A 23964-nucleotide genomic window follows, 5' to 3' on the forward strand; every position below is an offset into this window, starting at 1 on the left:
AAAACCTAAAGCTATTATAAAAAGCCCCTGCAGGAAATCGAGAGTTTAAGCTCAGCTTTTGAGACCACCCATCAAGTAATCATCAGCACAGAGGGATACGCCAAAACGGCCTATCTCGTCATAACGATCGCCGTCAGTTTTGATGATCTGTACATGGGAACCTACTATCCTGTAGATGAAGACTAAATAATAATGTTCCTGGTGACCGCAGCCTCATTACCAACCACCGTGTCGACAGTTGCTGACGCACGTGTCGGTTAATTCATCAAACTGACCCGCTGGACAATATTCAACGGTTTCATTTCCTTAATGAATCTCAGCTGGTCGAGATTGCGACATTCGTCAAATTCCTTTGTCGGCCGCTAATTATACGGTGGCATGGAGACACACTAGTTCAGCGTTATAACAATCCATGCGTGGTCTTCTCCAATCACATGAACATGTTTTACTAATTGCCAAGCCTAAGTAAGGAGATGATATTTGATCCATGATAAGTGCATCCATCCATAAGTCCATCAACGCGTCTTTGCAAAACGGGGATAACTGGCTCGCCCATTATTTGACTGCAAAATTACCGAAAGCACTCGGCCTGGAAACATTATCTCGGCAGTTAAGGGGTGCTTTTGAGGGGTTCAATATCGTATGTACCCAGTTAAATAATACAAAAGTATTAACCTAGTCGCATTAACCCAAAGAAGCCAGATTAATACGACTACGGTAGTCCATGTTTCAGGAATAATAGCTTCTGTACTGGTTAAGTCAAAGAAATCGGTACCGACCATACCTATAGGTACAGTAGGAACAGTTCCTGGATATCATCCTAGTGAGGTTCAGACTGCTGCTGGGGAGCGAAAGAAACTTTCGGTTGTTCCACAAAGGAAGCAATTATTTGTTTCTAGATTCACCACAGATTCGAAGATATTTCAGTTGAACAATTTCGATTTTCATATGCTCGTAGGATATCTTCTTTTAAAATATTTGCTCCGTCTGATGTTTATTATGTTTCACTTTCTGAAAGCTTTTGGTTTAATGATGGTTTAGTAATTAAAGAATTTGTTCCAAATAAACCGAGAACAAATAACAGGCCCTCCACTGTGCCAAAAAACTAAAAAGGCGGTGTGCTAATTGCCGTTACCTCTAGCCTAACATGTGAAAGAATTCTCATTCATATACCAAATAAAATTGATTTTCTTAGTGTGAAAGTTTCTTTGCAATCTTTATCTGTTTTTGTTGTTTTGGGTGATATTAATCTATATAATTTTTCTTGGTCTCCTCCTACTGACTCATTTGTCGCTTTGCAGCAAGAAAGCTTTATAAGAAATTGTCTTTATTTCATACCCGTCTCAAGCTTTTATTGCCAGTAAGACCGAATTTATCCAACAATGGAATTGGCAATTTGCCTCCCCTGCTTTGATACCCTATTTCCTTTAGTTTCTCCTACTAAAATAAGCTGTTTCCGTCAATGTGACTAAAACGATATGATTTCTCAATATATAAGGACAGATTTCTACAATTGATATTGTATGGATATTGAAAGTGCCACTGAATTATTTTATAGTGTTAAATACTTTTTTAATCAATTCGTTCCTGATAGGCTTCCTTTTAAAGCTAAACAGGCCTCCATGGCTTACTATTGCCTTTGAAAGTCTTACAAACCTTACATCAAAGACTTAAAAAAGTGAAAAAAATCGGGTGAGCCAACTGATTTTTATGTGTATTAAATTTCTCAACAGTCTATGTATCTAAATCGATATAAATTTGAATTTTTAAATGATCCGAAAAAGTTTTACAACTTTGTTAATGCTAAGCGTAAGTCATCGGCATTGCCTTCATCATCCATTTAAACTCAATGGAGGCATTCTGAAATTGCTGAGTTTTTTCAAACTACTTATAGTTCGGCTGCTCGGTCAAATTCTAATTACTCTAATCCCTTAAATAGGGCATATTGTATTTTACCCTTGTAGTTACCGAGTTCGCTTTTAAGAGATTAAGCAACAAAAACACCAACTTATTCTCCCAGTCCAGATGGACTCCCTGGGTGTGTGCTTATGTTTTGTGCGTCAACCATTCGTAAACCGATTTTTAAATTTTTTAATTTGTGTACTTTAGATTTTCTTTCGATCTGGAAAGGCTCTTTTATTATTATTTATATGGATTACAAAAAAAATCAGACTGATGTTCACATTTTAGTAAGTCCGTTGAGTAAGTCCACTCTCTCTTTTGAGAGAGATATATTTCAAGTTATTTTAATGATGGGAGTGTGTTTTTATAAGAACGCTGTTTGAATGAAGGAGAGTACACTAGCTTCAGTGACTGGAACAATATCGCCACCCTTTTACTTTCTGCTTATTGCGTCCCATTTTTTTTTAAAGTTAATTAATAAACAATAGTAAAGTGTACACATCATAAGCTAATGAATTACAGCTTTAACTGTAATATTTTAATTTCAGTCGTTTATCTACTCCCAAGAGCCCCACATACTATGACAGCCGTATAGAGCAGTTTTTGTTGGTTATAAAGCATAACACTCATCACTCTATCTAACACAAATTGCGATCGTCTCCGTTTATGCCCCAACACGTGCTCTCACACCGACAGAGCACAGTCATCAATACCAACACAACCGGCTGTCTAACAGCTCTTCTCTACACACACTCGCGTGCTGTTAGAATGTCCAACCAAGGCCAAACTCCAAACAAATTTATAACAAATTCTCATAATATGTCTGACCACGAAGCTGATGATCCGGCCTTAGAAGGTTTTGTTACACTTGAAGAGAAGCGCCTTCAAAGTCTAACACGTCTGCAGCAGAACTATAAAAAGGATTCCGCATCCCGAAAAACCTAAAGCTATTATAAAAAGCGCCTGCAGGAAATCGAGAGTTTAAGCTCAGCTTTTGAGACCACCCATCAAGTAATCATCAGCACAGAGGGATACGCCAAAACGGCCTATCTCGTCATAACGATCGCCGTCAGTTTTGATGATCTGTACATGGGAACCTACTATCCTGTAGATGAAGACTAAATAATAATGTTCCTGGTGACCGCAGCCTCATTACCAACCACCGTGTCGACAGTTGCTGACGCACGTGTCGGTTAATTCATCAAACTGACCCGCTGGACAATATTCAACGGTTTCATTTCCTTAATGAATCTCAGCTGGTCGAGATTGCGACATTCGTCAAATTCCTTTGTCGGCCGCTAATTATACGGTGGCATGGAGACACACTAGTTCAGCGTTATAACAATCCATGCGTGGTCTTCTCCAATCACATGAACATGTTTTACTAATTGCCAAGCCTAAGTAAGGAGATGATATTTGATCCATGATAAGTGCATCCATCCATAAGTCCATCAACGCGTCTTTGCAAAACGGGGATAACTGGCTCGCCCATTATTTGACTGCAAAATTACCGAAAGCACTCGGCCTGGAAACATTATCTCGGCAGTTAAGGGGTGCTTTTGAGGGGTTCAATATCGTATGTACCCAGTTAAATAATACAAAAGTATTAACCTAGTCGCATTAACCCAAAGAAGCCAGATTAATACGACTACGGTAGTCCATGTTTCAGGAATAATAGCTTCTGTACTGGTTAAGTCAAAGAAATCGGTACCGACCATACCTATAGGTACAGTAGGAACAGTTCCTGGATATCATCCTAGTGAGGTTCAGACTGCTGCTGGGGAGCGAAAGAAACTTTCGGTTGTTCCACAAAGGAAGCAATTATTTGTTTCTAGATTCACCACAGATTCGAAGATATTTCAGTTGAACAATTTCGATTTTCATATGCTCGTAGGATATCTTCTTTTAAAATATTTGCTCCGTCTGATGTTTATTATGTTTCACTTTCTGAAAGCTTTTGGTTTAATGATGGTTTAGTAATTAAAGAATTTGTTCCAAATAAACCGAGAACAAATAACAGGCCCTCCACTGTGCCAAAAAACTAAAAAGGCGGTGTGCTAATTGCCGTTACCTCTAGCCTAACATGTGAAAGAATTCTCATTCATATACCAAATAAAATTGATTTTCTTAGTGTGAAAGTTTCTTTGCAATCTTTATCTGTTTTTGTTGTTTTGGGTGATATTAATCTATATAATTTTTCTTGGTCTCCTCCTACTGACTCATTTGTCGCTTTGCAGCAAGAAAGCTTTATAAGAAATTGTCTTTATTTCATACCCGTCTCAAGCTTTTATTGCCAGTAAGACCGAATTTATCCAACAATGGAATTGGCAATTTGCCTCCCCTGCTTTGATACCCTATTTCCTTTAGTTTCTCCTACTAAAATAAGCTGTTTCCGTCAATGTGACTACAACGATATGATTTCTCAATATATAAGGACAGATTTCTACAATTGATATTGTATGGATATTGAAAGTGCCACTGAATTATTTTATAGTGTTAAATACTTTTTTAATCAATTCGTTCCTGATAGGCTTCCTTTTAAAGCTAAACAGGCCTCCATGGCTTACTATTGCCTTTGAAAGTCTTACAAACCTTACATCAAAGACTTAAAAAAGTGAAAAAAATCGGGTGAGCCAACTGATTTTTATGTGTATTAAATTTCTCAACAGTCTATGTATCTAAATCGATATAAATTTGAATTTTTAAATGATCCGAAAAAGTTTTACAACTTTGTTAATGCTAAGCGTAAGTCATCGGCATTGCCTTCATCATCCATTTAAACTCAATGGAGGCATTCTGAAATTGCTGAGTTTTTTCAAACTACTTATAGTTCGGCTGCTCGGTCAAATTCTAATTACTCTAATCCCTTAAATAGGGCATATTATATTTTACCCTTGTAGTTACCGAGTTCGCTTTTAAGAGATTAAGCAACAAAAACACCAACTTATTCTTCCAGTCCAGATGGACTCCCTGGGTGTGTGCTTATGTTTTGTGCGTCAACCATTTGTAAACCGATTTTTAAATTTTTTAATTTGTGTACTTTAGATTTTCTTTCGATCTGGAAAGGCTCTTTTATTATTCCAGTTCAAAAAAAGGATGCGAAGGCGGCTGCCCAAAACTATATTGCAATTTTTATGTTCCTCGCTAATATAACGTTGGCAGTTGTTTTTGTTAAGCGAAGATCGACCACTACCTACCTTCCCAAATTGCCATCTATTATTTGGCAAATGGATTAAAAAAAAAATCAGACTGATGTTCACATTTTAGTAAGTCCGTTGAGTAAGTCCACTCTCTCTTTTGAGAGAGATATATTTCAAGTTATTTTAATGATGGGAGTGTGCTTTTATAAGAACGCTGTTTGAATGAAGGAGAGTACACTAGCTTCAGTGACTGGAACAATATCGCCACCCTTTTACTTTCTGCTTATTGCGTCCCATTTTTTTTTAAAGTTAATTAATAAACAATAGTAAAGTGTACACATCATAAGCTAATGAATTACAGCTTTAACTGTAATATTTTAATTTCAGTCGTTTATCTACTCCCAAGAGCCCCACATACTATGACAGCCGTATAGAGCAGTTTTTGTTGGTTATAAAGCATAACACTCATCACTCTATCTAACACAAATTGCGATCGTCTCCGTTTATGCCCCAACACGTGCTCTCACACCGACAGAGCACAGTCATCAATACCAACACAACCGGCTGTCTAACAGCTCTTCTCTACACACACTCGCGTGCTGTTAGAATGTCCAACCAAGGCCAAACTCCAAACAAATTTATAACAAATTCTCATAATATGTCTGACCACGAAGCTGATGATCCGGCCTTAGAAGGTTTTGTTACACTTGAAGAGAAGCGCCTTCAAAGTCTAACACGTCTGCAGCAGAACTATAAAAAGGATTCCGCATCCCGAAAAACCTAAAGCTATTATAAAAAGCGCCTGCAGGAAATCGAGAGTTTAAGCTCAGCTTTTGAGACCACCCATCAAGTAATCATCAGCACAGAGGGATACGCCAAAACGGCCTATCTCGTCATAACGATCGCCGTCAGTTTTGATGATCTGTACATGGGAACCTACTATCCTGTAGATGAAGACTAAATAATAATGTTCCTGGTGACCGCAGCCTCATTACCAACCACCGTGTCGACGGTTGCTGACGCACGTGTCGGTTAATTCATCAAACTGACCCGCTGGACAATATTCAACGGTTTCATTTCCTTAATGAATCTCAGCTGGTCGAGATTGCGACATTCGTCAAATTCCTTTGTCGGCCGCTAATTATACGGTGGCATGGAGACACACTAGTTCAGCGTTATAACAATCCATGCGTGGTCTTCTCCAATCACATGAACATGTTTTACTAATTGCCAAGCCTAAGTAAGGAGATGATATTTGATCCATGATAAGTGCATCCATCCATAAGTCCATCAACGCGTCTTTGCAAAACGGGGATAACTGGCTCGCCCATTATTTGACTGCAAAATTACCGAAAGCACTCGGCCTGGAAACATTATCTCGGCAGTTAAGGGGTGCTTTTGAGGGGTTCAATATCGTATGTACCCAGTTAAATAATACAAAAGTATTAACCTAGTCGCATTAACCCAAAGAAGCCAGATTAATACGACTACGGTAGTCCATGTTTCAGGAATAATAGCTTCTGTACTGGTTAAGTCAAAGAAATCGGTACCGACCATACCTATAGGTACAGTAGGAACAGTTCCTGGATATCATCCTAGTGAGGTTCAGACTGCTGCTGGGGAGCGAAAGAAACTTTCGGTTGTTCCACAAAGGAAGCAATTATTTGTTTCTAGATTCACCACAGATTCGAAGATATTTCAGTTGAACAATTTCGATTTTCATATGCTCGTAGGATATCTTCTTTTAAAATATTTGCTCCGTCTGATGTTTATTATGTTTCACTTTCTGAAAGCTTTTGGTTTAATGATGGTTTAGTAATAAAAGAATTTGTTCCAAATAAACCGAGAACAAATAACAGGCCCTCCACTGTGCCAAAAAACTAAAAAGGCGGTGTGCTAATTGCCGTTACCTCTAGCCTAACATGTGAAAGAATTCTCATTCATATACCAAATAAAATTGATTTTCTTAGTGTGAAAGTTTCTTTGCAATCTTTATCTGTTTTTGTTGTTTTGGGTGATATTAATCTATATAATTTTTCTTGGTCTCCTCCTACTGACTCATTTGTCGCTTTGCAGCAAGAAAGCTTTATAAGAAATTGTCTTTATTTCATACCCGTCTCAAGCTTTTATTGCCAGTAAGACCGAATTTATCCAACAATGGAATTGGCAATTTGCCTCCCCTGCTTTGATACCCTATTTCCTTTAGTTTCTCCTACTAAAATAAGCTGTTTCCGTCAATGTGACTACAACGATATGATTTCTCAATATATAAGGACAGATTTCTACAATTGATATTGTATGGATATTGAAAGTGCCACTGAATTATTTTATAGTGTTAAATACTTTTTTAATCAATTCGTTCCTGATAGGCTTCCTTTTAAAGCTAAACAGGCCTCCATGGCTTACTATTGCCTTTGAAAGTCTTACAAACCTTACATCAAAGACTTAAAAAAGTGAAAAAAATCGGGTGAGCCAACTGATTTTTATGTGTATTAAATTTCTCAACAGTCTATGTATCTAAATCGATATAAATTTGAATTTTTAAATGATCCGAAAAAGTTTTACAACTTTGTTAATGCTAAGCGTAAGTCATCGGCATTGCCTTCATCATCCATTTAAACTCAATGGAGGCATTCTGAAATTGTTGAGTTTTTTCAAACTACTTATAGTTCGGCTGCTCGGTCAAATTCTAATTACTCTAATCCCTTAAATAGGGCATATTGTATTTTACCCTTGTAGTTACCGAGTTCGCTTTTAAGAGATTAAGCAACAAAAACACCAACTTATTCTCCCAGTCCAGATGGACTCCCTGGGTGTGTGCTTATGTTTTGTGCGTCAACCATTTGTAAACCGATTTTTAAATTTTTTAATTTGTGTACTTTAGATTTTCTTTCGATCTGGAAAGGCTCTTTTATTATTCCAGTTCAAAAAAAGGATGCGAAGGCGGATGCCCAAAACTATATTGCAATTGTTATGTTCCTCGCTAATATAACGTTGGCAGTTGTTTTTGTTAAGCGAAGATCGACCACTACCTACCTTCCCAAATTGCCATCTATTATATGGCAAATGGATTAAAAAAAAAATCAGACTGATGTTCACATTTTAGTAAGCCCGTTGAGTAAGTCCACTCTCTCTTTTGAGAGAGATATATTTCAAGTTATTTTAATGATGGGAGTGTGTTTTTATAAGAACGCTGTTTGAATGAAGGAGAGTACACTAGCTTCAGTGACTGGAACAATATCGCCACCCTTTTACTTTCTGCTTATTTCGTCCCATTTTTTTTAAAGTTAATTAATAAACAATAGTAAAGTGTACACATCATAAGCTAATGAATTACAGCTTTAACTGTAATATTTTAATTTCAGTCGTTTATCTACTCCCAAGAGCCCCACATACTATGACAGCCGTATAGAGCAGTTTTTGTTGGTTATAAAGCATAACACTCATCACTCTATCTAACACAAATTGCGATCGTCTCCGTTTATGCCCCAACACGTGCTCTCACACCGACAGAGCACAGTCATCAATACCAACACAACCGGCTGTCTAACAGCTCTTCTCTACACACACTCGCGTGCTGTTAGAATGTCCAACCAGCCAAACTCCAAACAAATTTATAACAAATTCTCATAATATGTCTGACCACGAAGCTGATGATCCGGCCTTAGAAGGTTTTGTTACACTTGAAGAGAAGCACCTTCAAAGTCTAACACGTCTGCAGCAGAACTATAAAAAGGATTCCGCATCCCGAAAAACCTAAAGCTATTATAAAAAGCGCCTGCAGGAAATCGAGAGTTTAAGCTCAGCTTTTGAGACCACCCATCAAGTAATCATCTGCACAGAGGGATACGCCAAAACGGCCTATCTCGTCATAAAGATCGCCGTCAGTTTTGATTATCTGTACATGGGAACCTACTATCCTGTAAAGACTAAATAATAATGTTCCTGGTAACCGCAGCCTCATTACCAACCACCGTGTCGACAGTTGCTGACGCACGTGTCGGTTAATTCATCAAACTGACCCGCTGGACAATATTCAACGGTTTCATTTCCTTAATGAATCTCAGCTGGTCGAGATTGCGACATTCGTCAAATTCCTTTGTCGGCCGCTAATTATACGGTGGCATGGAGACACACTAGTTCAGCGTTATAACAATCCATGCGTGGTCTTCTCCAATCACATGAACATGTTTTACTAATTGCCAAGCCTAAGTAAGGAGATGATATTTGATCCATGATAAGTGCATCCATCCATAAGTCCATCAACGCGTCTTTGCAAAACGGGGATAACTGGCTCGCCCATTATTTGACTGCAAAATTACCGAAAGCACTCGGCCTGGAAACATTATCTCGGCAGTTAAGGGGTGCTTTTGAGGGGTTCAATATCGTATGTACCCAGTTAAATAATACAAAAGTATTAACCTAGTCGCATTAACCCAAAGAAGCCAGATTAATACGACTACGGTAGTCCATGTTTCAGGAATAATAGCTTCTGTACTGGTTAAGTCAAAGAAATCGGTACCGACCATACCTATAGGTACAGTAGGAACAGTTCCTGGATATCATCCTAGTGAGGTTCAGACTGCTGCTGGGGAGCGAAAGAAACTTTCGGTTGTTCCACAAAGGAAGCAATTATTTGTTTCTAGATTCACCACAGATTCGAAGATATTTCAGTTGAACAATTTCGATTTTCATATGCTCGTAGGATATCTTCTTTTAAAATATTTGCTCCGTCTGATGTTTATTATGTTTCACTTTCTGAAAGCTTTTGGTTTAATGATGGTTTAGTAATTAAAGAATTTGTTCCAAATAAACCGAGAACAAATAACAGGCCCTCCACTGTGCCAAAAAACTAAAAAGGCGGTGTGCTAATTGCCGTTACCTCTAGCCTAACATGTGAAAGAATTCTCATTCATATACCAAATAAAATTGATTTTCTTAGTGTGAAAGTTTCTTTGCAATCTTTATCTGTTTTTGTTGTTTTGGGTGATATTAATCTATATAATTTTTCTTGGTCTCCTCCTACTGACTCATTTGTCGCTTTGCAGCAAGAAAGCTTTATAAGAAATTGTCTTTATTTCATACCCGTCTCAAGCTTTTATTGCCAGTAAGACCGAATTTATCCAACAATGGAATTGGCAATTTGCCTCCCCTGCTTTGATACCCTATTTCCTTTAGTTTCTCCTACTAAAATGAGCTGTTTCCGTCAATGTGACTAAAACGATATGATTTCTCAATATATAAGGACAGATTTCTACAATTGATATTGTATGGATATTGAAAGTGCCACTGAATTATTTTATAGTGTTAAATACTTTTTTAATCAATTCGTTCCTGATAGGCTTCCTTTTAAAGCTAAACAGGCCTCCATGGCTTACTATTGCCTTTGAAAGTCTTACAAACCTTACATCAAAGACTTAAAAAAGTGAAAAAAATCGGGTGAGCCAACTGATTTTTATGTGTATTAAATTTCTCAACAGTCTATGTATCTAAATCGATATAAATTTGAATTTTTAAATGATCCGAAAAAGTTTTACAACTTTGTTAATGCTAAGCGTAAGTCATCGGCATTGCCTTCATCATCCATTTAAACTCAATGGAGGCATTCTGAAATTGCTGAGTTTTTTCAAACTACTTATAGTTCGGCTGCTCGGTCAAATTCTAATTACTCTAATCCCTTAAATAGGGCATATTGTATTTTACCCTTGTAGTTACCGAGTTCGCTTTTAAGAGATTAAGCAACAAAAACACCAACTTATTCTCCCAGTCCAGATGGACTCCCTGGGTGTGTGCTTATGTTTTGTGCGTCAACCATTTGTAAACCGATTTTTAAATTTTTTAATTTGTGTACTTTAGATTTTCTTTCGATCTGGAAAGGCTCTTTTATTATTCCAGTTCAAAAAAAGGATGCGAAGGCGGATGCCCAAAACTATATTGCAATTGTTATGTTCCTCGCTAATATAACGTTGGCAGTTGTTTTTGTTAAGCGAAGATCGACCACTACCTACCTTCCCAAATTGCCATCTATTATATGGCAAATGGATTAAAAAAAAAATCAGACTGATGTTCACATTTTAGTAAGCCCGTTGAGTAAGTCCACTCTCTCTTTTGAGAGAGATATATTTCAAGTTATTTTAATGATGGGAGTGTGTTTTTATAAGAACGCTGTTTGAATGAAGGAGAGTACACTAGCTTCAGTGACTGGAACAATATCGCCACCCTTTTACTTTCTGCTTATTTCGTCCCATTTTTTTTAAAGTTAATTAATAAACAATAGTAAAGTGTACACATCATAAGCTAATGAATTACAGCTTTAACTGTAATATTTTAATTTCAGTCGTTTATCTACTCCCAAGAGCCCCACATACTATGACAGCCGTATAGAGCAGTTTTTGTTGGTTATAAAGCATAACACTCATCACTCTATCTAACACAAATTGCGATCGTCTCCGTTTATGCCCCAACACGTGCTCTCACACCGACAGAGCACAGTCATCAATACCAACACAACCGGCTGTCTAACAGCTCTTCTCTACACACACTCGCGTGCTGTTAGAATGTCCAACCAGCCAAACTCCAAACAAATTTATAACAAATTCTCATAATATGTCTGACCACGAAGCTGATGATCCGGCCTTAGAAGGTTTTGTTACACTTGAAGAGAAGCACCTTCAAAGTCTAACACGTCTGCAGCAGAACTATAAAAAGGATTCCGCATCCCGAAAAACCTAAAGCTATTATAAAAAGCGCCTGCAGGAAATCGAGAGTTTAAGCTCAGCTTTTGAGACCACCCATCAAGTAATCATCTGCACAGAGGGATACGCCAAAACGGCCTATCTCGTCATAAAGATCGCCGTCAGTTTTGATTATCTGTACATGGGAACCTACTATCCTGTAAAGACTAAATAATAATGTTCCTGGTAACCGCAGCCTCATTACCAACCACCGTGTCGACAGTTGCTGACGCACGTGTCGGTTAATTCATCAAACTGACCCGCTGGACAATATTCAACGGTTTCATTTCCTTAATGAATCTCAGCTGGTCGAGATTGCGACATTCGTCAAATTCCTTTGTCGGCCGCTAATTATACGGTGGCATGGAGACACACTAGTTCAGCGTTATAACAATCCATGCGTGGTCTTCTCCAATCACATGAACATGTTTTACTAATTGCCAAGCCTAAGTAAGGAGATGATATTTGATCCATGATAAGTGCATCCATCCATAAGTCCATCAACGCGTCTTTGCAAAACGGGGATAACTGGCTCGCCCATTATTTGACTGCAAAATTACCGAAAGCACTCGGCCTGGAAACATTATCTCGGCAGTTAAGGGGTGCTTTTGAGGGGTTCAATATCGTATGTACCCAGTTAAATAATACAAAAGTATTAACCTAGTCGCATTAACCCAAAGAAGCCAGATTAATACGACTACGGTAGTCCATGTTTCAGGAATAATAGCTTCTGTACTGGTTAAGTCAAAGAAATCGGTACCGACCATACCTATAGGTACAGTAGGAACAGTTCCTGGATATCATCCTAGTGAGGTTCAGACTGCTGCTGGGGAGCGAAAGAAACTTTCGGTTGTTCCACAAAGGAAGCAATTATTTGTTTCTAGATTCACCACAGATTCGAAGATATTTCAGTTGAACAATTTCGATTTTCATATGCTCGTAGGATATCTTCTTTTAAAATATTTGCTCCGTCTGATGTTTATTATGTTTCACTTTCTGAAAGCTTTTGGTTTAATGATGGTTTAGTAATTAAAGAATTTGTTCCAAATAAACCGAGAACAAATAACAGGCCCTCCACTGTGCCAAAAAACTAAAAAGGCGGTGTGCTAATTGCCGTTACCTCTAGCCTAACATGTGAAAGAATTCTCATTCATATACCAAATAAAATTGATTTTCTTAGTGTGAGTTTCTTTGCAATCTTTATCTGTTTTTGTTGTTTTGGGTGATATTAATCTATATAATTTTTCTTGGTCTCCTCCTACTGACTCATTTGTCGATTTGCAGCAAGAAAGCTTTATAAGAAATTGTCTTTATTTCATACCCGTCTCAAGCTTTTATTGCCAGTAAGACCGAATTTATCCAACAATGGAATTGGCAATTTGCCTCCCCTGCTTTGATACCCTATTTCCTTTAGTTTCTCCTACTAAAATAAGCTGTTTCCGTCAATGTGACTAAAACGATATGATTTCTCAATATATAAGGACAGATTTCTACAATTGATATTGTATGGATATTGAAAGTGCCACTGAATTATTTTATAGTGTTAAATACTTTTTTAATCAATTCGTTCCTGATAGGCTTCCTTTTAAAGCTAAACAGGCCTCCATGGCTTACTATTGCCTTTGAAAGTCTTACAAACCTTACATCAAAGACTTAAAAAAGTGAAAAAAATCGGGTGAGCCAACTGATTTTTATGTGTATTAAATTTCTCAACAGTCTATGTATCTAAATCGATATAAATTTGAATTTTTAAATGATCCGAAAAAGTTTTACAACTTTGTTAATGCTAAGCGTAAGTCATCGGCATTGCCTTCATCATCCATTTAAACTCAATGGAGGCATTCTGAAATTGCTGAGTTTTTTCAAACTACTTATAGTTCGGCTGCTCGGTCAAATTCTAATTACTCTAATCCCTTAAATAGGGCATATTATATTTTACCCTTGTAGTTACCGAGTTCGCTTTTAAGAGATTAAGCAACAAAAACACCAACTTATTCTTCCAGTCCAGATGGACTCCCTGGGTGTGTGCTTATGTTTTGTGCGTCAACCATTTGTAAACCGATTTTTAAATTTTTTAATTTGTGTACTTTAGATTTTCTTTCGATCTGGAAAGGCTCTTTTATTATTCCAGTTCAAAAAAAGGATGCGAAGGCGGCTGCCCAAAACTATATTGCAATTTTTATGTTCCTCGCTAATATAACGTTGGCAGTTGTTTTTGTTAAGCGAAGATCGACCACTACCTACCTTCCCAAATTGCCATCTATTATTTGGCAAATGGATTAAAAAATCAGACTGATGTTCACATTTTAGTAAGTCCGTTGAGTAAGTCCACTCTCTCTTTTGAGAGAGATATATTTCAAGTTATTTTAATGATGGGAGTGTGTTTTTATAAGAACGCTGTTTGAATGAAGGAGAGTACACTAGCTTCAGTGACTGGAACAATATCGCCACCCTTTTACTTTCTGCTTATTGCGTCCCATTTTTTTTTAAAGTTAATTAATAAACAATAGTAAAGTGTACACATCATAAGCTAATGAATTACAGCTTTAACTGTAATATTTTAATTTCAGTCGTTTATCTACTCCCAAGAGCCCCACATACTATGACAGCCGTATAGAGCAGTTTTTGTTGGTTATAAAGCATAACACTCATCACTCTATCTAACACAAATTGCGATCGTCTCCGTTTATGCCCCAACACGTGCTCTCACACCGACAGAGCACAGTCATCAATACCAACACAACCGGCTGTCTAACAGTTCTTCTCTACACACACTCGCGTGCTGTTAGAATGTCCAACCAAGGCCAAACTCCAAACAAATTTATAACAAATTCTCATAATATGTCTGACCACGAAGCTGATGATCCGGCCTTAGAAGGCTTTGTTACACTTGAAGAGAAGCGCCTTCAAAGTCTAACACGTCTGCAGCAGAACTATAAAAAGGATTCCGCATCCCGAAAAACCTAAAGCTATTATAAAAAGCGCCTGCAGGAAATCGAGAGTTTAAGCTCAGCTTTTGAGACCACCCATCAAGTAATCATCTGCACAGTGGGATACGCCAAAACGGCCTATCTCGTCATAACGATCGCCGTCAGTTTTGATGATCTGTACATGGGAACCTACTATCCTGTAGATGAAGACTAAATAATAATGTTCCTGGTGACCGCAGCCTCATTACCAACCACCGTGTCGACGGTTGCTGACGCACGTGTCGGTTAATTCATCAAACTGACCCGCTGGACAATATTCAACGGTTTCATTTCCTTAATGAATCTCAGCTGGTCGAGATTGCGACATTCGTCAAATTCCTTTGTCGGCCGCTAATTATACGGTGGCATGGAGACACACTAGTTCAGCGTTATAACAATCCATGCGTGGTCTTCTCCAATCACATGAACATGTTTTACTAATTGCCAAGCCTAAGTAAGGAGATGATATTTGATCCATGATAAGTGCATCCATCCATAAGTCCATCAACGCGTCTTTGCAAAACGGGGATAACTGGCTCGCCCATTATTTGACTGCAAAATTACCGAAAGCACTCGGCCTGGAAACATTATCTCGGCAGTTAAGGGGTGCTTTTGAGGGGTTCAATATCGTATGTACCCAGTTAAATAATACAAAAGTATTAACCTAGTCGCATTAACCCAAAGAAGCCAGATTAATACGACTACGGTAGTCCATGTTTCAGGAATAATAGCTTCTGTACTGGTTAAGTCAAAGAAATCGGTACCGACCATACCTATAGGTACAGTAGGAACAGTTCCTGGATATCATCCTAGTAAGGTTCAGACTGCTGCTGGGGAGCGAAAGAAACTTTCGGTTGTTCCACAAAGGAAGCAATTATTTGTTTCTAGATTCACCACAGATTCGAAGATATTTCAGTTGAACAATTTCGATTTTCATATGCTCGTAGGATATCTTCTTTTAAAATATTTGCTCCGTCTTATGTTTATTATGTTTCACTTTCTGAAAGCTTTTGGTTTAATGATGGTTTAGTAATTAAAGAATTTGTTCCAAATAAACCGAGAACAAATAACAGGCCCTCCACTGTGCCAAAAAACTAAAAAGGCGGTGTGCTAATTGCCGTTACCTCTAGCCTAACATCTGAAAGAATTCTCATTCATATACCAAATAAAATTGATTTTCTTAGTGTGAAAGTTTCTTTGCAATCTTTATCTGTTTTTGTTGTTTTGGGTGATATTAATCTATATAATTTTTCTTGGTCTCCTCCTACTGACTCATTTGTCGCTTTGCAGCAAGAAAGCTTTATAAGAAATTGTCTTTATTTCATACCCGTCTCAAGCTTTTATTGCCAGTAAGACCGAATTTATCCAACAATGGAATTGGCAATTTGCCTCCCCTGCTTTGATACCCTATTTCCTTTAGTTTCTCCTACTAAAATGAGCTGTTTCCGTCAATGTGACTAAAACGATATGATTTCTCAATATATAAGGACAGATTTCTACAATTGATATTGTATGGATATTGAAAGTGCCACTGAATTATTTTATAGTGTTAAATACTTTTTTAATCAATTCGTTCCTGATAGGCTTCCTTTTAAAGCTAAACAGGCCTCCATGGCTTACTATTGCCTTTGAAAGTCTTACAAACCTTACATCAAAGACTTAAAAAAGTGAAAAAAATCGGGTGAGACAACTGATTTTTATGTGTATTAAATTTCTCAACCGTCTATGTATCTAAATCGATATAAATTTGAATTTTTAAATGATCCGAAAAAGTTTTACAACTTTGTTAATGCTAAGCGTAAGTCATCGGCATTGCCTTCATCATCCATTTAAACTCAATGGAGGCATTCTGAAATTGCTGAGTTTTTTCAAACTACTTATAGTTCGGCTGCTCGGTCAAATTCTAATTACTCTAATCCCTTAAATAGGGCATATTGTATTTTACCCTTGTAGTTACCGAGTTCGCTTTTAAGAGATTAAGCAACAAAAACACCAACTTATTCTCCCAGTCCAGATGGACTCCCTGGGTGTGTGCTTATGTTTTGTGCGTCAACCATTCGTAAACCGATTTTTAAATTTTTTAATTTGTGTACTTTAGATTTTCTTTCGATCTGGAAAGGCTCTTTTATTATTATTTATATGGATTAAAAAAAAAATCAGACTGATGTTCACATTTTAGTAAGTCCGTTGAGTAAGTCCACTCTCTCTTTTGAGAGAGATATATTTCAAGTTATTTTAATGATGGGAGTGTGTTTTTATAAGAACGCTGTTTGAATGAAGGAGAGTACACTAGCTTCAGTGACTGGAACAATATCGCCACCCTTTTACTTTCTGCTTATTGCGTCCCATTTTTTTTTAAAGTTAATTAATAAACAATAGTAAAGTGTACACATCATAAGCTAATGAATTACAGCTTTAACTGTAATATTTTAATTTCAGTCGTTTATCTACTCCCAAGAGCCGCACATACTATGACAGCCGTATAGAGCAGTTTTTGTTGGTTATAAAGCATAACACTCATCACTCTATCTAACACAAATTGCGATCGTCTCCGTTTATGCCCCAACACGTGCTCTCACACCGACAGAGCACAGTCATCAATACCAACACAACCGGCTGTCTAACAGCTCTTCTCTACACACACTCGCGTGCTGTTAGAATGTCCAACCAAGGCCAAACTCCAAACAAATTTATAACAAATTCTCATAATATGTCTGACCACGAAGCTGATGATCCGGCCTTAGAAGGCTTTGTTACACTTGAAGAGAAGCGCCTTCAAAGTCTAACACGTCTGCAGCAGAACTATAAAAAGGATTCCGCATCCCGAAAAACCTAAAGCTATTATAAAAAGCGCCTGCAGGAAATCGAGAGTTTAAGCTCAGCTTTTGAGACCACCCATCAAGTAATCATCTGCACAGTGGGATACGCCAAAACGGCCTATCTCGTCATAAAGATCGCCGTCAGTTTTGATGATCTGTACATGGGAACCTACTATCCTGTAGATGAAGACTAAATAATAATGTTCCCGGTGACCGCAGCCTCATTACCAACCACTGTGTCTACGTTTGCTGACGCACGTGTCGGTTAATTCATCAAACTGACCCGCTGGACAATATTCAACGGTTTCATTTCCTTAATGAATCTCAGCTGGTCGAGATTGCGACATTCGTCAAATTCCTTTGTCGGCCGCTAATGATACGGTGGCATGGAGACACACTAGTTCAGCGTTATAACAATCCATGCGTGGTCTTCTCCAATCACATGAACATGTTTTACTAATTGCCAAGCCAAGTAAGGAGATGATATTTGATCCATGATAAGTGCATCCATCCATAAGTCCATCAACGCGTCTTTGCAAAACGGGGATAACTGGCTCGCCCATTATTTGACTGCAAAATTACCGAAAGTACTCGGCCTGGAAACATTATCTCGGTAGTTAAGGGGTGCTTTTGAGGGGTTCAATATCGTATGTACCCAGTTAAATAATACAAAAGTATTAACCTAGTCGCATTAACCCAAAGAAGCCAGATTAACCACCGTTAATACGACTACGGTAGTCCATGTTTCAGGAATAATAGCTTCTGTACTGGTTAAGTCAAAGAAATCGGTACCGACCATACCTATAGGTACAGTAGGAACAGTTCCTGGATATCATCCTAGTGAGGTTCAGACTGCTGCTGGGGAGCGAAAGAAACTTTCAGTTGTTCCACAAATGAAGCAATTATTTGTTTCTAGATTCACCCCAGATACCACATCTGAGGTTTTAGAATTTATACGTTAAAAATTCCCATCCGAAGATAGCAGTTGAACAATTTTGATTTTCATACGCTCGTAGCAAATCACCGTTAATACGACTACGGTAGTCCATGTTTCAGGAATAATAGCTTCTGTACTGATTAAGTCAAAGAAATCGGTACCGACCATACCTATAGGTACAGTAGGCACAGTTCCTGGATATCATCCTAGTGAGGTTCAGACTGCTGCTGGGGAGCGAAAGAAACTTTCAGTTGTTCCACAAATGAAGCAATTATTTGTTTCTAGATTCACCCCAGATACCACATCTGAGGTTTTGGAATTTATACGTTAAAAATTCCCATCCGAAGATAGCAGTTGAACAATTTTGATTTTCATACGCTCGTAGCAAATCGTCTTTTAAAATATTTGCTCATCAGGCGGAAAGCTTTTGGCTTAATGATGATTTAGTAATTAAAGAATTTGTTTCAAATAAACTGAGAATAAATAAAGGCCCTCCACTGTGCCAATAAACTAAAAAGTTTCTTTTTGGCGTATCAAAATGTTAGGGGATTAAATATGAAGCTACCCAAACTTTATGCTGACTCCTCCTTGGCTGAAACCAGAGATATCCGATTCTGAAGTTCTGTCTTATAACTTTAATACTTATGGGACTGATCCCCAGTCACGTAGGGGAGGCGGTGTGCTAATTGCCGTTACCTCTAGCCTAACATCTGAAAGAATTCTCATTCATATACCAAATAAAATAGAATTTCTTAGTGTGAAAGTTTGTTTGCAATCTTTATCTGTTTTTGTTACATGTTCTTTTATTCCACCTGGCTCTGATTTAATAATTTCTGAGCCCCATCTGTCTGAAATAAAATCTGCTCTATCTCTTCAGTTTAACAGAGACCTTTTGATTGTTTTGGGTGATATTAATCTGTATAATTTTTCTTGGTCTCCTCCTACTGACTCATTTGTCGCTATGCAGCAAGAAAGCTTTATAAGAAATTGTCTTTATTTCATACCCGTCTCAAGCTTTTATTGCCAGTAAGATCGAATTTATCCAACAATGGAATTGGCAATTTGCCTCCCCTGCTTTGATACCCTATTTCCTTTAGTTTCTCCTACTAAAATGAGCTGTTTCCGTCAATGTGACTAAAACGATATGATTTCTCAATATATAAGGACAGATTTCTACAATTGATATTGTATGGATATTGAAAGTGCCACTGAATTATTTTAGTGTTAAATACTTTTTTAATCAATTCGTTCCTGATAGGCTTCCTTTTAAAGCTAAACAGGCCTCCATGGCTTACTATTGCCTTTGAAAGTCTTATAAACCTTACATCAAAGACTAAAAAAAGTGAAAAAATCGGGTGAGCCAACTGATTTTTATGTGTATTAAATTTCTCAACAGTCATTGCTATTCTATGTATCTAAATCGATATAAATTTGAATTTTTAAATGATCCGAAAAAGTTTTACAACTTTGTTAATGCTAAGCGTAAGTCATCGGCATTGCCTTCATCATCCATTTAAACTCAATGGAGGCATTCTGAAATTGCTGAGTTTTTTCAAACTACTTATAGTTCGGCTGCTCGGTCTAATTCTAATTACTCTAATCCCTTAAATAGGGCATATTGTATTTTACCCTTGTAGTTACCGAGTTCGCTTTTAAGAGATTTAGCAACAAAAACACCAACTTATTCTCCCAGTCCAAATGGACTCCCTGGGTGTGTGCTTATGTTTTGTGCGTCAACCATTTGTAAACCGATTTTTAAATTTTTTAATTAGTGTACTTTAGATTTTCTTTCGATCTGGAAAGGCTCTTTTATTATTCCAGTTCAAAAAAAGGATGCGAAGGCGGCTGCCCAAAACTATATTGCAATTTTTATGTTCCTCGCTAATATAACGTTGGCAGCATGTTTTTGTTAAGCGAAGATCGACCACTACCTACCTTCCCAAATTGCCATCTATTATATGGCAAATGGATTAAAAAAAAAAATCAGACTGATGTTCACATTTTAGTAAGCCCGTTGAGAAAGTCCACTCTCTCTTTTGAGAGAGATATATTTCAAGTTATTTTAATGATGGGAGTGTGTTTTTATAAGAACGCTGTTTGAATGAAGGAGAGTACACTAGCTTCAGTGACTGGAACAATATCGCCACCCTTTTACTTTCTGCTTATTGCGTCCCATTTTTTTTTAAAGTTAATTAATAAACAATAGTAAAGTGTACACATCATAAGCTAATGAATTACAGCTTTAACTGTAATATTTTAATTTCAGTCGTTTATCTACTCCCAAGAGCCCCACATACTATGACAGCCGTATAGAGCAGTTTTTGTTGGTTATAAAGCATAACACTCATCACTCTATCTAACACAAATTGCGATCGTCTCCGTTTATGCCCCAACACGTGCTCTCACACCGACAGAGCACAGTCATCAATACCAACACAACCGGCTGTCTAACAGCTCTTCTCTACACACACTCGCGTGCTGTTAGAATGTCCAACCAAGGCCAAACTCCAAACAAATTTATAACAAATTCTCATAATATGTCTGACCACGAAGCTGATGATCCGGCCTTAGAAGGCTTTGTTACACTTGAAGAGAAGCGCCTTCAAAGTCTAACACGTCTGCAGCAGAACTATAAAAAGGATTCCGCATCCCGAAAAACCTAAAGCTATTATAAAAAGCGCCTGCAGGAAATCGAGAGTTTAAGCTCAGCTTTTGAGACCACCCATCAAGTAATCATCAGCACAGAGGGATACGCCAAAACGGCCTATCTCGTCATAACGATCGCCGCCAGTTTTGATTATCTGTACATGGGAACCTACTATCCTGTAGATGAAGACCAAATAATAATATTCCTGGTGACCGCAGCCTCATTACCAACCACCGTGTCGACAGTTGCTGACGCACGTGTCGGTTAATTCATCAAACTGACCCGCTGGACAATATTCAACGGTTTCATTTCCTTAATGAATCTCAGCTGATCGAGATTGCGACATTCGTCAAATTCCTTTGTCGGCCGCTAATTATACGGTGGCATGGAGACACACTAGTTCAGCGTTATAACAATCCATGCGTGGTCTTCTCCAATCACATGAACATGTTTTACTAATTGCCAAGCCTAAGTAAGGAGATGATATTTGATCCATGATAAGTGCATCCATCCATAAGTCCATCAACGCGTCTTTGCAAAACGGGGATAACTGGCTCGCCCATTATTTGACTGCAAAATTACCGAAAGCACTCGGCCTGGAAACATTATCTCGGCAGTTAAGGGGTGCTTTTGAGGGGTTCAATATCGTATGTACCCAGTTAAATAATACAAAAGTATTAACCTAGTCGCATTAACCCAAAGAAGCCAGATTAATACGACTACGGTAGTCCATGTTTCAGGAATAATAGCTTCTGTACTGGTTAAGTCAAAGAAATCGGTACCGACCATACCTATAGGTACAGTAGGAACAGTTCCTGGATATCATCCTAGTGAGGTTCAGACTGCTGCTGGGGAGCGAAAGAAACTTTCAGTTGTTCCACAAATGAAGCAATTATTTGTTTCTAGATTCACCCCAGATACCACATCTGAGGTTTTGGAATTTATACGTTAAAAATTCCCATCCGAAGATAGCAGTTGAACAATTTTGATTTTCATACGCTCGTAGCAAATCACCGTTAATACGACTACGGTACTCAATGTTTCAGGAATAATAGCTTCTGTACTGGTTAAGTCAAAGAAATCGGTACCGACCATACCTATAGGTACAGTAGGCACAGTTCCTGGATATCATCCTAGTGAGGTTCAGACTGCTGCTGGGGAGCGAAAGAAACTTTCAGTTGTTCCACAAAGGAAGCAATTATTTGTTTCTAGATTCACCCCAGATACCACATCTCAGGTTTTGGAATTTATACGTTAAAAATTGCCATCCGAAGACAGCAGTTGAACAATTTTGATTTTCATACGCTCGTAGCAAATCACCGTTAATACGTCTACGGTTGTCCATGTTTCAGGAATAATAGCTTCTGTACTGGTTAAGTCAAAGAAATCGGTACCGACCATACCTATAGGTACTGTAGGCACAGTTCCTGGATATCATCCTAGTAAGGTTCAGACTGCTGCTGGGGAGCGAAAGAAACTTTCAGTTGTTCCACAAAGGAAGCAATTATTTGTTTCTAGATTCACCCCATATACCACATCTGAGGTTTTGGAATTTATTCGTCAAAAATTCCCATCCGAAGATAGCAGTTGAACAATTTTGATTTTCATACGCTCGTAGCAAATCACCGTTAATACGACTACGGTAGTCCATGTTTCAGGAATAATAGCTTCTGTACTGATTAAGTCAAAGAAATCGGTACCGACCATACCTATAGCTACAGTGGGCACAGTTCCTGGATATCATCCTAGTGAGGTTCAGACTGCTGCTGGGGAGCGAAAGAAACTTTCAGTTGTTCCACAAAGGAAGCAATTATTTGTTTCTAGATTCACCCCAGATACCACATCTCAGGTTTTGGAATTTATACGTTAAAAATTGCCATCCGAAGACAGCAGTTGAACAATTTTGATTTTCATACGCTCGTAGCAAATCACCGTTAATACGACTACGGTAGTCCATGTTTCAGGAATAATAGCTACTGATTAAGTCAAAGATATCGGTACCGACCATACCTATAGGTACAGTAGGCACAGTTCCTGGATATCATCCTAGTGAGGTTCAGACTGCTGCTGGGGAGCGAAAGAAACTTTCAGTTGTTCCACAAATGAAGCAATTATTTGTTTCTAGATTCACCCCATATACCACATCTGAGGTTTTGGAATTTATTCGTCAAAAATTCCCATCCGAAGATAGCAGTTGAACAATTTTGATTTTCATACGCTCGTAGCAAATCACCGTTAATACGACTACGGTAGTCCATGTTTCAGGAATAATAGCTTCTGTACTGATTAAGTCAAAGAAATCGGTACCGACCATACCTATAGCTACAGTGGGCACAGTTCCTGGATATCATCCTAGTGAGGTTCAGACTGCTGCTGGGGAGCGAAAGAAACTTTCAGTTGTTCCACAAATGAAGCAATTATTTGTTTCTAGATTCACCCCAGATACCACATCTGAGGTTTTGGAATTTATACGTTAAAAATTCCCATCCGAAGATAGCAGTTGAACAATTTTGATTTTCATACGCTCGTAGCAAATCACCGTTAATACGACTACGGTACTCCATGTTTCAGGAATAATAGCTTCTGTACTGATTAAGTCAAAGAAATCGGTACCGACCATACCTATAGGTACAGTAGGCACAGTTCCTGGATATCATCCTAGTGAGGTTCAGACTGCTGCTGGGGAGCGAAAGAAACTTTCAGTTGTTCCACAAAGGAAGCAATTATTTGTTTCTAGATTCACCCCAGATACCACATCTGAGGTTTTGGAATTTATACGTTAAAAATTCTCATCCGAAGATAGCAGTTGAACAATT

The 23964-nt window shown here is 38.0% G+C and overlaps 1 long non-coding RNA gene across 6 annotated transcripts in view; it reads right to left on the reverse strand.

Moving 5' to 3' along the window:
- LOC127012105 (uncharacterized) overlaps positions 1-23964 on the reverse strand; it is a 33727-nt gene that overhangs the window by 3192 nt on the left and 6571 nt on the right. Inside the window, exons 3-5 of one of the 6 annotated variants that reach the window (XR_007765571.1) lie at positions 23159-23464; positions 14896-18365; positions 8740-11926 (exon numbers count right to left, since the gene is read on the reverse strand). This is a non-coding gene — a long non-coding RNA (uncharacterized LOC127012105). Of the gene's footprint in view, positions 1-161; positions 6602-8739; positions 12897-14895; positions 18366-18671; positions 18782-19197; positions 21282-23158; positions 23465-23964 lie in introns of those variants that run through there. The other 5 variants (XR_007765572.1, XR_007765573.1, XR_007765575.1 and 2 more) reach the window with 5 other exon arrangements.

The sequence above is a fragment of the Drosophila biarmipes genome, unplaced genomic scaffold, assembly GCF_025231255.1.
Source record: "Drosophila biarmipes strain raj3 unplaced genomic scaffold, RU_DBia_V1.1 ptg000019l, whole genome shotgun sequence".
Lineage (NCBI taxonomy): Eukaryota > Metazoa > Arthropoda > Insecta > Diptera > Drosophilidae > Drosophila > Drosophila biarmipes.